We start from the raw sequence: 18,005 nt of genomic DNA, 5'->3' as shown, positions 1-18,005 counted from the left end.
CTCTACACTGTAAATAGTACGTCTGATTGAACATAAAATAATTATGCTCCAAAAGAAAAGCAACGGACATTCCTGTACAGTGGTAAATTTTTTACTCTTTGTTATATATTTTGTTATATTATATTGAATGCAGTCAAGTACAGGGATATCCTGGACGAAAACCTTCTCCAGAGTGCTCAGGACCTCAGACTGGGCCTAAGGTTTACCTTCCAACAAGACAATGACCCTAATCACACAGCTAAAATAATGAAGGAGGGGCTTCACAACAACTCCATGACTGTTCTTGAATGGCCCAGCCAGAGCCCTGACTTAAACCCAATTGAGCATCTCTGGAGAGACCTAAAAATGTCTGTCCACCAACGTTTGCCACCCAACCTGACAGAACTGGAGAGGATCTGCAAGGAGGAGTGGCAGAGGATCCACAAATCCAGGTGTGAAAAACTTGTTGCATCTTTCCCAAAAAGACTCATGGCTGTATTAGATCAAAAGGGTTCTTCTACTAAATACTGAGCAAAGGGTCTGAATACTTAGGACCATGTGATATTTCAGTTTTTCTTTTTTAATAAATCTGCAAAAATGTCAACAATTCTGTGTTTTTCTGTCAATATGGGGTTCTGTGTACATTAATGAGGAAAAAAATGAACTTAAATGATTTTAGCAAATGGCTGCAATATAACAAAGAGTGAAAAATTTAAGGGGGTCTGAATGCTTTCCATCCCCACTGTAAATTCTTATCATATATGGTATCTTTGATGTAGGGTAATCTAGCAACCAAAAGCTGCAGATACTGATCAATCCACTGTCCCAGAGTCTCGAACAGAGAACCAATGCCCCCCACAATAGGTCGCCCCTGCACTGGTTTAGTGTTTTTTTTTAAGTTTGGGCATATGGTGAAACACTGGGACAAATGAATTATCAACAAAAAGAAATTGTGAAGTCTTGTGTGTAAGGACTCCCATTTCTATACCGCTGTCCAGAAGGCTTGATAATTGAGTCTTAAAAACATCAGTAGGATTGGCATGTAAAATATGATAAGTGGTAATATCCTCCAATTTTCTTAAAGCCTCCCTATTATAGTCTAAATCTAGGACCATGTTTTGCTTGCATCTATCTAGCAAGGATACTTTGTGGTATAAGCAAGGAAGCTGAGACCTCTGCAGTGTGTAAATGTGATTTTACTGAACAAAAATGCTGTACATACAAAACTATTATAATATTAGTAATACAAAACAAGACTGACAGATATCTACAACAAGGAAAATGCCTAGCAAAGAAACAGCCTATGATCTGTAACAGTAGTTACCACTCTGGACTTGTTTGTGACAACCATAAGCAACGACAAGTTTCTGGAGCAATTGAAGCGTTGCACATTTTCAAGGATGAACAAGCAAAAGTCCTGAATAGGTGTCCACTGCAGTGCAACAATATCTCAGTCCATTGTTTCCCCAGGACAGGGGACTAATGAAGTCAATCTGCCAGATCTCTGCAAGCCTCTCACCCCTCTTAATCGACCTGGTGGAGTATTTTTGCAATGGCCATTGTCGCACTTCTCCACACACTGTACAGTTCCCTATTACAATCTTTATCATGTTCATGGATATAGGCAGTCCTCTCTGCTGTGCCCATTCATATGTTGTTTTCCGACCCAAATGTCCACTTGTTGTGGGCCCAGTTGGCCAAATTCATCAAGACAGGATCAATTGTCACAACTACCTTCACTTTGGCGATTTCATCTGCAACTCTGTTATAGTTCTCAAAGTCTGGAACTAGGGGCAAATGTGCGTTAACATGCCACACTTTTATGGTACGGAAGTGAGCTTCCTTCCAGATGTCGTCCCAGACTTCATTGCCTCCCCACACCACCTTTCCATGAATCATTCATTCATTGGAACTTCCATGTGGGCATCCAAGTTGTCAGTCCTTTAAAGACCGCCCAGATGTCAGTGTAGATTGTGACATGGGAAGAAGGATCCTCCTAAAGAGTCATCACTACAGCATTCAACTCTGCATACTGACTGGACCCTGGGTTGTAGGTTTCTGCTGTCCATTTAAGCCCAGATGAGGCGACTATGGCTGAACCATCAGTGAGCCACACTTCATGCCTTCTGACAGAGACTCAAAGGGTGGAGCTTCTTGAATGGGGGATGACTGCAGCACAGGAATTTCTTCTTCTGGCCGGGTGCTGGTAAAAGTAACAAGCCCTGCCAACTGTTTTGAAATGTCTCTAACATCCTCAACTGTAATACCCCCTCTTTCTTGAAGATACCACTTCCATTTCATCAGTGTCTGGTTCTGGGCTACAGCTGCCCTAGTGGTCAGTCCATTATCTCTCACCCATCCTGCTATTGGCAATGCAGTATGGATGGTGACTGTGTCCTTTCCTGTAATGGTCTCTACATGTTAAAGTGCTGTGTAGACCCCAAACAGGTACTTCTCTAGAAGCGTGTATCTCTTCTGTGCCCCTGTCAGTTGTTTGGACCAAAATCCAATTGGTTTTGCTCTCAGTCCTTTCTTTTCATTTGGCTGCCACAGACTCCAAGATATGGTACCATCCTGCTCCACTACATCCAGCTGAAATGGTATTCCTTGTCTTATGGGTCCCAATCCCTGATGCTGCAAAATGGTTTCTTTAGCAGCAAGGAATGCGGCCCGCTGCTCTGAACCCAGTCTTTTTCCTGGTAACATTGTATATAGGCCTCATAATCAGTCTAAGATGTGGGATGAACGATCTCCAGAATCCCACAACTCCAATTAACTTCTGTGCACCTTTTTGGTAGTAGGGGGAGACAGTGCCTGGATAGTTTGCACAACTGTCTCTGGAATTTTCCTCTGTGGCCCAGTCCACATCATTCCTAGGAATTTCACCTCTGTGGCAGGTCCTTGGACTTTGTCTCTGTTGATAGCCCATCCTCTGTTCTCCAAGTGCTGTATCAGCAGGTGCAGTGCTTCAGTTACATCTTCTTTTGTCCCAGAGATAATGATGTCATCAATGTAGTGAAACACAGTGACTTTCAAATTCAGGGTACTTAATTCTCGGGCAATCAGTCCATGACAAATCATTGGAGAATGGAGGAGAAGCCTTGCAGAAGGACAGTGAAAGTGTACTGGCGGCCGTCCCACACCATAGCAAACTGGTCTTGACACTCTGGGTCTGTCAAAATTGAAAAGAAAGCATTAGCCAGGTCTATCACAGCATGATATTCTCCTGCCGCTTTAGCAATTTTCTCAACAATTGAGATAATATCTGGTACAGTTGACTTCAATAGAGGTGCCACTTTGTTTAAACCTCTGTAATCCACAGTCATTCTATATGTTCCATAAGGTTTCTTTACTGGGAACACGGGAGACAAAAAAGGAATTACAGCAGGTCTAAGGATCCCTACTCTCAACAGTTCTTGAATAGTCTCCCCAATTTCTTTGTGGCCTCCAGTAAGTCTGTACTGCTTGAGACAGACTGGCTTCTCTGGTGGAGGAATGTAGACACGGGTCCATTTCGCATGACCTCTGACCACAGCCTTCAGCGTCCTAACTAGATATGCTTTATCAGGATACCCAAATGTGAATATAACCCTTTCAGTCTCAATTGACTGACCTTGAAGTACACCTATCCCAAGAATATTTTTTCAGGTAACTCTGATACCAAAACATTTTGGTATCATAAATCCTGATCCCTTGCCAATAGCCAATTCCACCCGTTTCCTAACTGCTGGTGTGGTTTGCCCTCCCAAACCTTCTACATAAATCAATTCTCCTTTGTGATGGGAAGGATTTCTTTGCAAAAGTGTAACTTCAGCTCTGGTATCAATTAAAGCCATTACATGTGTAGGAGAAGATGACTTCCCCCACCATAAAGTGACAGGTGCATATGGGCGTCGGTTTCCTGCTTTCACTGCCCTCACTGCTATTACACTCACCTTCCCTTCATAAAGGATAAGGAACCTCCCAATCCCCTTTTCTGATTCTCTATAACTCCTCCCCAGGATAAAGGGATTTGGGTTTGGATTCATGTTCAGTTTTGGGAATTGGTTTAGGGCTAACAGGAGGGATCTGTTCTGTTTTCTCTAAGTCTAGGCTGATGTTATCTTCACTAGAGTAGTGTTTCTAACCCTGACAGTTTTCCCCACTAAACGTTTCCACCTCATCAGCATTTCTGCAGTAGAAATCTCATCTATCTCATCTTTAGGTACTCCAGCTTTTACTAGGTCGACCAACATTTCTTTCTTAGACTAACCTGGTTTTCTTTTCACCTCCTGTCTTCTCTCCCACATTCCCTTTCTTCTTCTGTAAAAGTTATTTTCTGCTTGTATTCTTCCTTTCTGGCCTTGACCCTATCTACTGCCCTGACAGGTTTTGTTTTAGTCTCCTCTAGCTCCCCCAACTGGCTTAAAAAGGTAATAGCTTCATAAATCTTGCTGTTTAATCCCAGGCCTCCCAGCAAGGACAATAAAGGAGCCCTGAGATTAAATGGCGCAGACTTCATTAGCTTATAGCGCGGAGAAGACGTAAAGGGTTCCATATCTGGACCCATCCATTCTGGAAATGTATTTAATCCAGTTATACAACCCATCTCACGTAACCTAAAAATACCCTCTCCTATTGATCTCTAGGAGTAGGTATTTTCCAGGTCAGTAGGACTAGCATATACTCGGATTATTACATCTCTCACTAGGTCTAACAGTGAAAAATTCACACTAAACTCTCGGGCTTTTTGCATTGCCTGATGCAATTGTGGATCATGGGTTAACACTTCCATAGCCACTGCTTCCTTACCTGACAAAACAACACTATCCACCCCTTCATCCCACAAATATAGGAGCCAACTCAGTAGGGGTTTCCCAGACCTTTGTTTGTATTGTTTTGCCAGTTCATGGAGTTCAGTTTGTGTAAACACCCGTACTTCTTCAAATTCAACATCTCTGGGGTTGCGATAATGCACCTCCGCATCTGCCATATACTCTCTATCATGTTGCCATTTCCTATGCTTAGTAATGAGAGGTCTGGCATATTTTTTCTTTCCCACTAGCAGATCGTCATCTGAAATATCAAACCCTATCCCTATTTGGAATGTGACAATGGCACGTACCCTGGCTTTACTAACAGGTTGACGGTCCTTCCTTTTCCTTAAGGCATTAATTGATTTGGTCCTGAGGGCTGCACATCACCCTTGCAAATCATCAGCCTGACTAGCAGTTAAATGTACACACTCTGAAGCAACTGCTAGCTGGTATTTTAATAACTTAACTTCTGCCTCTGCCTTCTCCCTTCTATGCGATTCAGTATAAATAGCATGAAGGAAGTACCAACTCACTGAGGACACTGTCCTCCTCTCTTTTTTACTTTAATCCAACCCCTTAATGCTAAAATATACAAAATGAGCTGAGACTTTATCATCCCAAGTCATATTCATTGGAGAATCATACTTCCCAAATTCTTTAGCAAGAGGCTCTCGCTTATTGTTTCTTGACCCATATATGTAAGCTGCACCCTTCCTTCTGAACACCAGAACCCTCTGCAGGCTTGCTTTTCCTAAACAGCTTACACAGCATTTTTACTTAGCACAAGCCACACAATGAATAATTAAAATGAAGAATTATGGAATTAGAGAAGAGATCTCAGGAATGCAGATATGCATCAAATCTTGGATTCAGCAATCTGCAGCAAAATACAAACCCAAACTTTCTATGAAATGAAACAGAACCTCATATTAAATCTGATAATTAATTGCCAGCCGCACCCACTGTGACCACCACAGTTTACAACAATAATAATAATACAGGTGAAGTTCAGCTTATAATGAAGCCTTTCAAACCAAAAGAATTAGACGCAATTCTTAAAGAAATGGGAATGGTTCCCTACCATGATTTAAACAGATTTTTAAAATGGTTTTGTGACGTGCAGCAGGTCAGAGATATGTACAATCTCAACCTATCTGACTTAGAAAGAGTTTTGCAACATTCTATAGGAAGTGGTCTTTGGATGAGAATTAAACAGATCTGTATTCAGCGTCTTAGAACAAGGGACATATTACTGGAATTATTATGTGTTTTGTATGGTGTACGTTCTGATGTTACTATTCGTGGGAAGATTCAACAAATGCAAAATTAATCTCCCTATGAATTGTCACACAGGATATCTACTATTATGGAATTATTGGTTGGTAATAATCTTGCATTTCAGCGTGGTGGCTTGGTACATATGAGTACGTTTCTAGATGCTTTGCATGAAGATATCAAACAAAATATTTTATTAGACACCCCAAATCCCCATGCTTTAAAAGACATATTGCTGAGAGCAGACCATTTATGGAGAAAGTCAAATGAGCAGGCTGTCAAAATTGATTTAGCTACATTGTTTAGGACAAACACTGAACAGAAAGATCAAAAGATAATATCTTATGATAACACCTAGAGAGGAGACACCGGGCCAAATATAGGTGATATTAATATGAAAAACAGAGCTGACCAAAAAAATAAGAAGAAAAGGTCCAAGACCTGCATACTATTTTCTCAGTTAAAACAGAAATATGACCACCTGAAGATTGAGTATGATAAGATGAAAATAGAACATTACACATTATTGGAACAGTTGAAGAGATTCCCGGGTGTCATAAATGAAGATGTACATTCTCCAGATCTGTTTTTGAATGCAAATGAAACTTCTCTAGCCGTGGGGGTCAATTAGCTTCAAACTGTAAATGTGTAACTAGTACTTTGTTTAAGGACCTTGCTAATTAGTTTTGTTGGAGAGTTTTTTATCTTTCAGATATTGCCGGAGATACTCGCTTGCATGTGAATAGCAGAAGCACAGTCTGAAATTGCTGGCTAGTGGGGGAGAAATGTGAATAGACAATATATCACTATACAAGAATTATAAAGAATTCATGGACTCTCTCAATATTCATCAAGCAATGGACATTTTTTTTTTTTTTTTGAACATTCAAATTTCTTTTTTTCATTTTTTTATTTTCTTGTCAATGGACTTTTCTTCCCCAATGCCCTATTTTTTATTTTTCTCCCTTTCCCAGATATATTTTACTTTTAATTTTATATTTTCATTATGTTTTATTTCTTGAACTTTACCTTAAAACCAAAGAGATGCATTTAAATCTAAAATAATTTTCATAACATCTGTACATATTACATAATGCGTATTGATCAATATATTTGACATCTAAAGTGAGATGCTGCACAATGGCTTGACATAGCATAAATTATAGTATGTAATCCTGTGGTTATAATTGAGAAAAAGGCGCTACTACTCAAAATACCGCCACTGCGCCTCTGGATAGATACAGAGTATGTGGAAGCTGCCACTTAAAAGGATCAAATATAAAAGCTGAATTTTAACTACTGGTCAATCTGGTATAATGACACAAAGTCAAAATAGCGGCGCTAAATGTTTGTGCACAAGGAGTATTAAATCCCCTAAAGTGACATGTGACTCACAATTCTCATTACTTAAAATTCAGCTTTTATAAATTATAGTATGTTGGGTGGTTTTCCTAAATTTATAAGAGGGGTGAGTGAAATTCATCACTCCAGTCATGATTTGAAACTTTGTTGAATCAGTTGTCTATAATATGCTAAAGGCTATGACATATATGGATAAAAAAGACCTTTCATGGTGAGGATACTGGCAAGAATTTCCACTGCTGCTTTGTCTGGATAGAAGATCTGATAAACACTGATGTCAAGTTGATTCTATCTGAACCATCGTGTGGGGGTATATGTATATGTTGGTATACCATTCAGGTCGAATTATGGACTGAATGATCCAAGTAACTGCTCTATTGAAGGCAATGAGGGGTCAGCCTACAGCAATCAACAAATTCAGGTACTTGATGGGTACACAACAGGTCATCATTGCTCAAATAGGAAATGGAAAGAAGCAGATGTGAATTGTAAAATGCTTGCAAGATGGACTCATGAATTAAAGTGCAAGGAAATGAAGTGCTGGTACATTGATAATTCTTCTTACTATAAGGATGGAAGTAGAATTTCAGGATTTGCTGGTGTTTATGTAAAAGCATCTTTAAAAATGAAAACCTTGAGCCTGGAGATGAGAGAATCCTGGATGTATGTGGATCGGAGCTCCTAGAGCATACCAAGTTTACTTTCAGTGAGAGATGTGATGAAGTCAGATCAAAGAATGGACTGTGACATCAGCTCATTTTTGCGCAATATTCAAGACCTTGATGTGATATACTCAAGAAAGAGCAAGCTTTGAAATAAGGCCTAACAGCTATATGGGCCACGGATGTTTACTGAATCCTTTTTCAGTCATGGTCTAAAGTTATATTATCTAATAACTGTTTAATGGGGACATTTTAGAGGATGGTGAAGAGAGATGTAACCAGTTTGAACTTTATATTTTAGATGAGCCATTGTAAAGCAACCAGTACCTCAAATCGTAATGATATGTTTGTTGCTTGGTTTATGGGTCAGTTCTAGTACTTAGAACCGACCCAAGTGGGGGTATATGTTGTAATATGTTGGCCGATTTATGTAGGATATGGTATTAAAGTACCATATTGACCAGAAATTCAGTTGAGTTGTCCAAGCCAACTGAATTTAACATATCAAAGGGACAGCTGAAGACCCTTTGATTTAATCTTATGCAAGTCTACCTAGGTGTGTGAGGTAACCTGTTAACCTAATTGAACATTTCAAAGGGTATATTGTTTACATATTTAAGGATGATATAGGACCATAGAAGAAGTATTTATTGATCATAATTAGACTTGAGGGGGTATTCATGGGAAACATTTGGTTGACCTAACAGAAACCCCCCCAGTGTCAGACCAGTACTTGAGAGGACATTCAAGCTGGCATTCAGTCAGTACTGTCTCTCCATGATTATGAAGGCGCAGGTCTCGGAAAAATGGGACTCTGAGTTATATTTACTCTGTTGGATTTTTGTCATGTGTGGACTTTGGACTTTGTTCTGTATTGGAAGTCAATAAAGTGCATCTCTCTGGAAGAATTGGGTTGCTGCGGGAAGAGTACTTACATCATCATTATAATAACTACTAATTAATTATCTACCCACTATAAAAAAATCACTACACACAACACACCACAGAAAAAAAACAGGTCTGCTTTAGTTGAACTTTAGCACAATCCTGGCAGAGCCCCCTATGTTTTGCTTGCGTCTATCCGCCAAGGTTACTTTGTGGTATAAGCAAGGAAGCTGAGACCTCTGCAGTGTGTAAATGTGCTTTTACTGAACAAAAATGCTGTACATACGAAACTATTATAATATTAGTACTACGATACCAGACTGACAGATATCTATAACAAGCAAAACGCCTAGCAAATAAACAGCCTATGGTCTGTAACAGTAGAAATACACGTAAAAGTTACTTAACGCTGGTTACTGTTGTAAGAGTCCACAGCTTACTACACATGCACCAATGGCACGTTGCCGCAAGAGGAAATCCGTACCAACTAAGCATGCGCCAAAGATGCCTCAGGGCACCAACCCGCACAGGAAGTGACCTCAACCTGATGGAAAAAGGTGGGAAAATATCCAGGATGAGCAAAGGAAGTGACATCAACCTGATGGAAAAAGGTGGGAAAATGCCTAGGAGGCACACAAGATGTGACCACAAATTTCCCTATATAAGTCCAGCCCAGACACTGCCAAATTTCTGGATTATCTTCAGTCCCTCCTTGTTCCTGTGATAGCGTGTGATCTGTCTGAACCTGTTGTGACCTGGAAACCTGTTTGACTACTCTTGATTGCTGCTTGCCATTGACCTCAGATTTGTACCTTAACCATTCTACTTCTTTGCCCCTTTTTGTACTCAGCTGCCAGATTGGAACCGACCCTGGCTTGGATTTCAACCATTCTTCTTCTGATTAACCCTTTTATGCTTCGTTGCCCAACGGGGCTTGACCTTGGCTCGGATTCCGGACCAAGGCTTGCGCAGTGCTCCGCACCCCTGGCATCCCTGCCACTCGGTGTCCCCACCAAGTCTCTGTCTCCATCTCCAGAGGCTTTAAGGACCCGAGGTGCAAGGGAGGCCTCCCCACTACTTCGGTCTCACATCAGGTACGTGGCCCTCGTGACAGAATAATCCAGCCATGTCTGAGACTGAGGGGAGTGCTTCCGTCTTCAAGGCCCTGTGCCAACAAGTGGCCTCTGTGTCTCAGGCCCTGACGTCCATACAAGAGGGGTACTTTCAACTGGAAGGTCGGATGACTGCAATGGCCAATCCTTCAGTTCTAAGCCCTGTGGAACCACCTGTTATGGCTATGGAGCAGCCCATCTCTACTCCAGCTCCTGAACCACGGGTTCCTATGCCGGAACACTTTTCAGGGGTTCACCACAAGTTCCAGGCTTTCGGGAATGTCTGTCAGCTATACTTTACCTTACAGCCTTCTCTTCAGAGGATACATAGGTTGGGTTCATAGTAGCCTTACTTACAGAAGAACCTCAAGCATGGGCTCATCAGCTATTGGAAAGGGAGAGTCCTATACTGCACTCACTGTCTCACTGTCTTCTTTCTTCGATGCCATGTCAATCCTCTATGATGGTGCAAAAAATTAATATAAGCGGTGCTTAAATAACACTTCCAATGTGATATGGTGAATGCCTGTTTTCACAGACCTACAACATAAACAAACTAATAATATATCACATAAATCACCCTGTGCCAGTAGTGAAAAAAAAATATATATATGATAAAGTCCATAAACTTGATGCAATTGTTGATTATGTGTAGAATTTCTCTGATTATCCACCACACCCGAGTGTCAGTGATTCCTCTCCCATCAGATAAAACACTCAACAACTAGGTATGCCTTGCACTCTCGTGCTTGGCAAAAAGACGTGAAAAAAATGCCCAGAAAGGTTTACCAGATTCTCCAAATTCCGTCCGTGTTAATACAGGATCACCCCACATGTAAATAAAAATGCACTAATAGTGTGAAACCGTAAAAGCAAATTTAATAGCCACCATGTACACTTAAACCATTACACTCACATGAATCTCTTTAAAAATGAGCAACAAATATCACTGCAAACTTCCAATCTGTGCCCAAACTAGTGCAATATGGTCACGGCGGACCCGAGGTGTGCGAATATAATCTCACCACCACTCGCAGCTCGGGCTTGGATCTCTGCTTCCTGAATTGGCTCAGCACATCACACGTCACATGCTACCTCAGATGGTTGCCGTACATCCACGCCCCAACATGTTTCGTCACACCGACTTAATCATGGGATTGCAATCATAGCAATCATAGTAGAGTAGAGTTTAAATTAATATACTATTTCACATTCATTTATTTAAAGTGGCAGTTTCACTGAAATAATACTTTAATCTGTAAGCGGTGGTAACTCAAGAGGGGCGGATTTTGCTTGGTTACTATTGTTTTTTTCACAATCCTCTATGATGACCCACAATGAACCACCACGGCTGAAACAGTGTTGACCTCGCTACAACAGTGGAAACGTCCTGTTGAGGACTACCTAATGAAATTCTACAAGTGGGCTGCAGACACTGCATGGAACGACACTGCCTTGCGCCATCAGTTTCGCTTGGGCATGTCCGAGCCCCTCAAAGACAAATTAGCAAGAGTGGGGCCCCTTATACTTTGGAACCTACAATTCAGTTGGCTATCCAGCTTGATCGCAGACTCAGAGAACATCATAGGTAATGATCCGGTATGGAATATCCTGGATAAAAACCTTCTCCAGAGTGCTCAGGACCTCAGACTGGGCCGAAGGTTTACCTTCCAACAAGACAATGACCCTAAGCACACAGCTAAAATAACGAAGGAGTGGCTTCACAATAACTCTGTGACTGTTCTTGAATGGCCCAGCCAGAGCCCTGACTTAAACCCAATTGAGCATCTCTGGAGAGACCTAAAAATGGCTGTCCACCAACGTTTACCATCCAACCTGACAGAACTGGAGAGGATCTGCAAGGAGGAATGGCAGAGGATCACCAAATCCAGGTGTGAAAAACTTGTTGCATCTTTCTCAAAAAGACTCATGGCTGTATTAGATCAAAAGGGTGCTTCTACTAAATACTGAGAAAAGGGTCTGAATACTTAGGACCATGTGATATTTCAGTTTTTCTTTTTTTAATAAATCTGCAAGAATGTCAACAATTCTGTGTTTTTCTGTCAATATGGGGTGCTGTGTGTACATTAATGAGGAAAAAAATGAACTTAAATGATTTTAGCAAATGGCTGCAATATAACAAAGAGTGAAACATTTAATGGGGTCTGAATACTTTCCATCCCCACTGTACTCCCTTTGGAATGTATATTCTCTGGTTCTTAGATAATCCATACCATTGGCTCAAGAAGGTCACCTGGAACACCCTCATGAGCCACCTGGCCCATGGGACCTGGAACAAAGATACAATTTTTGGTGACCGGTGACAAGGTTACCGGATTTTGAGGTGTTTAGGAATTTTGTCTTGGATAGTTGCTTCAATTTTGCTATGCATCATAGCCTTGTTTTTGGTTTTAAGGGCACAGACCATGGAGGTCTTCCAGTCATGTGCTATAGTTTGTTTGGTTGCTGTCATAACTTTAAGGATAAGACAAAACTGGGCTATAGTGCAGTCCAGGGTGTTATGATTCAACAGAGTTAGGAATGAGTCCGGGTCCAATGTGATACTAACCAGGGTGGAGGCCATTCTGAAAATTTCTATCCAAAATTGCTGCACAACAGGACAAGTCCACCAAATATGAGCATGCGTGCCCTGCTGACCACAAGAACGAAAACATATGGAAGGGTAACCTGGTAAAAATGTGGATACCATCACATATTCACTTTATAATTTGTTTCAAGAACTAGGATGTTTTGAGAAGAAGATTTAGTGGCTGCCCAAATATCATTCCAATCTTCTGCTTCCAGGTCAACCCCAAGGTCTTTGGACCATTGTGCTGTGTAAGACAGCATAGCCATCGGAGGAGATGTAAGGTGGGCGTATAAATGAGATATTATGCCCGGAGCATGCAGGGCTGGATTACATATGCTTTTATAGAGAGATAGGCTAGTAAGTGAAGAGTGCATAGGTGTGTACATTGTGGAAAAGTGGACAATCTGGAGATATCTAAAATATTCCCTGGTTGGAATTTGAACTTGTTCTTGTAAGGTAGCAAATGTCCTCAAGCCGGTATCTGTCGCAAGATCACTTATACGGGTTAAACCTAAGGTTACCAGAGTTGAAATGAGAGTCAGAGTAAGCTGGATAGAAGGCCGGGTGATTAAAGAAGGAGAGTAAAGAAGTGTGAGGAGACACTAATTTGAAAGGAGCACAGTTTGTCCTACAATGTGAAGGAATGCTGGGTTATCGGGTTAACTAAAAGCCCACAGTCAGGGTGCGTAATCCACAACAGGTTGATGACAGATAGAGGGTATAGATCAACCGCCTCAAAGCCCAACCATAATGGCATCTCAGTAGTTGCATAGTAAAGCGTGGTCTGGGCTTATTTAGCCACATGGTATTAATGGAGGAAATTAGGAACTCCCAAACCCAGTATAGTTTACTCTGTAGAAATACTGTTGTAGGGACCCTAGGAGCCCCAGATATACTTGTGTATACAGGTTTGTAGAGCAGGAAAAAAGTAGGATGGAGTTGCACCTGGGAGGACTTTGAAAAGGTAAAGAATTTTGGGCAATTAGGTCATCTTGACTGCCGCTATAGGGCCAAGCCATGAAACACACAGCGGTTGCCAAGCAGCCTTTAAGGAAGTTAGGTTGTCAGAACTATTAAAGTTAAAAGAACTAAAATAAATAATTTCTAGTGATCTAAATACATTATTTTTACATGTGGTTTCATAAGCAGTTTAAGAGCCATCGTGTTCCTATATTTTTGTTTGTAAGAGGTTAAGTGAAGTTCAATATCTTTGAAATAATATTTCTTACAAGAAGACTTTTAGAACCTTATCTTAATTTTCCCCCGATCATAAATTAAGGATTCTTGTCAACCAAATCAGATAAGGTACTAGCCAGGAGAAGGTTGACTCTAAGGTTTCAAGTAACAATGAACAGAGATTTTTTACTAAATTGAGAAAAGGGAATAGGGATGTATTCACAAACGGTCCCTGAAATGAATCACATTATTCGCTGCAAATAATTATATTAGCAATAATTCCTATTATATTCTTATTACATTATATTGGAGAGATTATATGCTACTTGAGTGAATAATTTTTCATATATCTTTGGTTTATCGACCTTCCGGTCCCATGCAGTGTTGTGTGCTGTGGTATTGCCCCCTTATACATGGAGGATCCAGTCTGTGGTCTCTGCCCCAGTGGGCGTGTGTACCATGATACCCTCTGTGTGGGTATATATGCCTGAGCGCGTGGCATGATCTCGGTTATGCAGGAGATTCCGTGTCACAGGACCACTCCTCTTTTTGCATCAGCGGTGCATCATCACAGGGCAACGGCTTGCGTCGTACTATGACAGGGAGGGGTATATAAGGAACCACATGGCAGCAGCCATTTTGCTGGGATCCCTGGGAGCCTCATACCAATTTGGACAAGATAACAGGTACTCTTATATTCTAAGAAGTATCAATGGAGACCTTTCTTCTTCTTTCTGACTTGGCAGACATTAGTAGTAGAATATTCTTATCCCAACTGTCTTAAACAGGTATAGGCATCGTTCGGTGATTGGGGGCTATTTTAGTCTCCTTCCTCCTTGCCGACTGGAATATACATTTTGACCTATGAATGGGTTTTTTAATGACTCACAATTGAGGCAAATATGACTAAGATTCAAATTTAGCCCTCTAAGAGAACATATCACATTCTAAACACTGCATGTTAAGGGCTTCTTTTTTTCCCTTGTTCTCTCCTTTTTTGCAATTTTAGAATTGTGAAGTGGTCTTTCCAATTAAGAGATAATTCCTGTTACCTGTTGCCATTTGAGGCTCCCAGTTTATAATACTTTTTCAAGACAAGCTTGATTTGAAGTGAGTTGAGCATAGGTCTATATTCCTGCCATGCATTTTTACACTTTATTCTTATCTATATAACTATGTATATATTTACTTATATTGGCAGGTTACCCTTGAAACATCTGACATCACAATAATTCTTGCCCCTCCCTACGGGTGACCTGGCAACATTTGGTGTCTTGTGGGCATGCGGATGCAGTGTATTGATGGATCCCACTCCCTATTCATTTTTTAATTCTGTCCAGGCTCCCACACTCAATTCAAAAGGTAGGGGTTTGATTTTCTCTCATTGGGTGTCCTTTGCCTCATGTATAAATGCAGCCATATGTATACAATAAGATATAACATGTCTATAGTTCATGTATTAATTTGTATTTTCTTTTTGTCTTTATTGCACAACTAAAGTTGTCAGATTATGGGTTCTTATACTTAAATAAATGAACTGCCACGTTCTTTCCTGAAGTAGCCATACGGCGAAACATGTAGAAAACATGAACGTGATTACAGAACATCATTGTCACTAATAGGATGTTTTGCACACACCCATGGCTATGATTGCATTGTATGTATTGTTTTTATGACATTTATGTTCATTTAATAAAATTTGTATGTATTTTTTAACACATTGTTGATTCAACATTTTGTCGTCATGCATCCATAAAGTTCCATATCTTTCAAATATTTCTTCTTACTTATACAGGATGTTGGTGCCATATTTTATGCAGAATTTGATACTGGTCTCTGCCCTTATACTCTACCATTTGGTTTATGTATGTTTATATTTTTTTTTTATTACTCATAATATCTTGCTTGGATATATTCATAAAAATTTACTAGTATATCCATATTAACACAAGCAGAGCATGCTTATAATACTATGAATATTTGGATTATGTATAATGGTTACTGTATATCCAGCCACAAATGATCCCATCTTCCAGATATGTGAGGGGAGAAGTTAATTGTGTAGGTTAGACATTCTAAAAACCATATATCTGAGTTTCAGATGAGATGTCTAGCAAACGTGACATATAAATTACATCTTCTTATAGTTCTTTCTTTTAAGAATAAGTCAAGGGTTATGCGGAGATTGATTTTGACATGTTAAATAAAATTATAAGATCAATTTTAATACAACACTGCCCCCTGTTAATAATTATGTTAAAATCCAAAATGGCTTCCTAGAGAGTGTTGTCATGGTTACACGGTAAATGACTTGTCAATTAGTTGTCATTAGTTACGTGTAAGGGAAATACACATCCACATTCTGGGAGGAATATAGAGTGGATACACATGACAGAGGGGAGAAAGAGGAGAGATTGGAACAATGGAAGGAGACAGAGCAGGAGGAAAACAGAACGGAAACATTTTATGAGTGGAGATGTCCTTTGGGATACACAGCTGATACCTCTCAAAACAAAAGTTTCTTAGATCTCTGGTAAAGTATTAATTTTCTATTATATCTATTGGTATAGAATTATATTTGCATATACATGCCTAAACCATTTAATCTTTGTATCATAGTCTTGAAATTGTTTTATTTCTAACAGCAGTATGAGATAATCCTGTTTCAAATATAGAGAAATACATATTGTTGTATATCTCAACAAAAACTAAATTTAAAGGCTTATCAATGGTTTTGTTATGATGTATGTTTAAACAAAAAATTCATTAGAAAATTATTGTTACCGTAAATATAAGTCTTGGTTAAATGATCAAGTTCTGTGCCCAGTATAACATTTGGTTTGTGCATTTTTAAAGTGTAAGCTTGAATGTCTATTTGTTTGAGAAGAAATCACATATGTTGAATCACTACCTGGTTGTTTTCATAGTCTGTTGTGCCACAAAGAAAGCTATTTACAAAGCAGTCACGAAGTGTTGATACTTGATAATTTGTAACAAGAGCTTGTGGTTATTTTCCTCATCATCTGCATCACCCATATATTTGATATCTAGATTCATATTCTTTGTATCATCACCAATTATATGTGATATTATTTTGCACTGAATTTTTAATTAATAAATATATATATTTTGGCACACCGCTGTGTTCCTTTTTGTCTTTATCTAGCACAGATAAACTAATTTGAATTATTTGGCTGATTTGTGGAAAGACGTGAAAATCTCATTAACCATAGATTTTTGCATATTTCCATAAATATAATTCTGTTAATATTTCAGTATAAACATCTGACAAGGTGCAACAACATGGTAAGATAATTTACTCTGTAAAGGTGAGAGGGACAGCTTGTTAGCTTAATTCTCAAGTAGGGAATTGAGAAAGTAGACCACTGAAACTGAAAGGTATCCTGAAGAAAACTGACTTCATCCTGAGACAGAGACACATTGAGAGCCTTAGACTTATATGGATTGACGTCTAGCTCAGACACCGCAGCAAAACCATCCAGCAATTTAAATTAGGCAAAGTGATACATGGAGAGGTGATAAATAGCAAACCATTATCTGCAAATAAGCACAGCTTATGATGAGAGGAAGTAAGTTCTAAACCTTTGATATCCGGGTTGGCAAGGATCAGCATTACAAGGGGCTCTATAGCAAGGGCAAAAGTCAAGGGGGATAGCGGACAGCCCTGCCTAGTACCTCACATGATAAGAAATCGCTCCAAATGAAAACCTGAGTATTTGACACATGCTAGAGGGTGATCATATAAAGAAGCTATCCATCTTAGAAAAATTGGGCCAAAACTCAATTTCTGAAGGATAAAGTGCAAGTAGGACCATGAGACAGTGTCAAATGCTTTTTTAATATCAATCCAGAGAAGATGTAGTGGTATTTTGTGTGTTTTAGCTAGGTGTTTTAGTCTGAATATAACCCACTTTATCTTTGTGTACTAAGCCTCCTATAAGTGGGTTAAGCTTGAGAGCTATAATTTTGGCTAACAATTTGATGTCCATATTGAGCAGAGAGATTTCTCTATAATGGGACCATATTAGAGCCTTGAGGTGATTCAGTTTGCATTTGCAGCGCTTTACAAATCATTCATTCATATTCTACTCTCTGTGTTCGGCTTTATTCATAAAAACACCCAGTGAAAATATTCCAGTTGAAAGGG

Source organism: Aquarana catesbeiana, linkage group LG04 (genome assembly GCF_042186555.1).
Source record: "Aquarana catesbeiana isolate 2022-GZ linkage group LG04, ASM4218655v1, whole genome shotgun sequence".
Taxonomy (NCBI): domain Eukaryota; kingdom Metazoa; phylum Chordata; class Amphibia; order Anura; family Ranidae; genus Aquarana; species Aquarana catesbeiana.
This window is presented reverse-complemented; position numbering follows the sequence as displayed.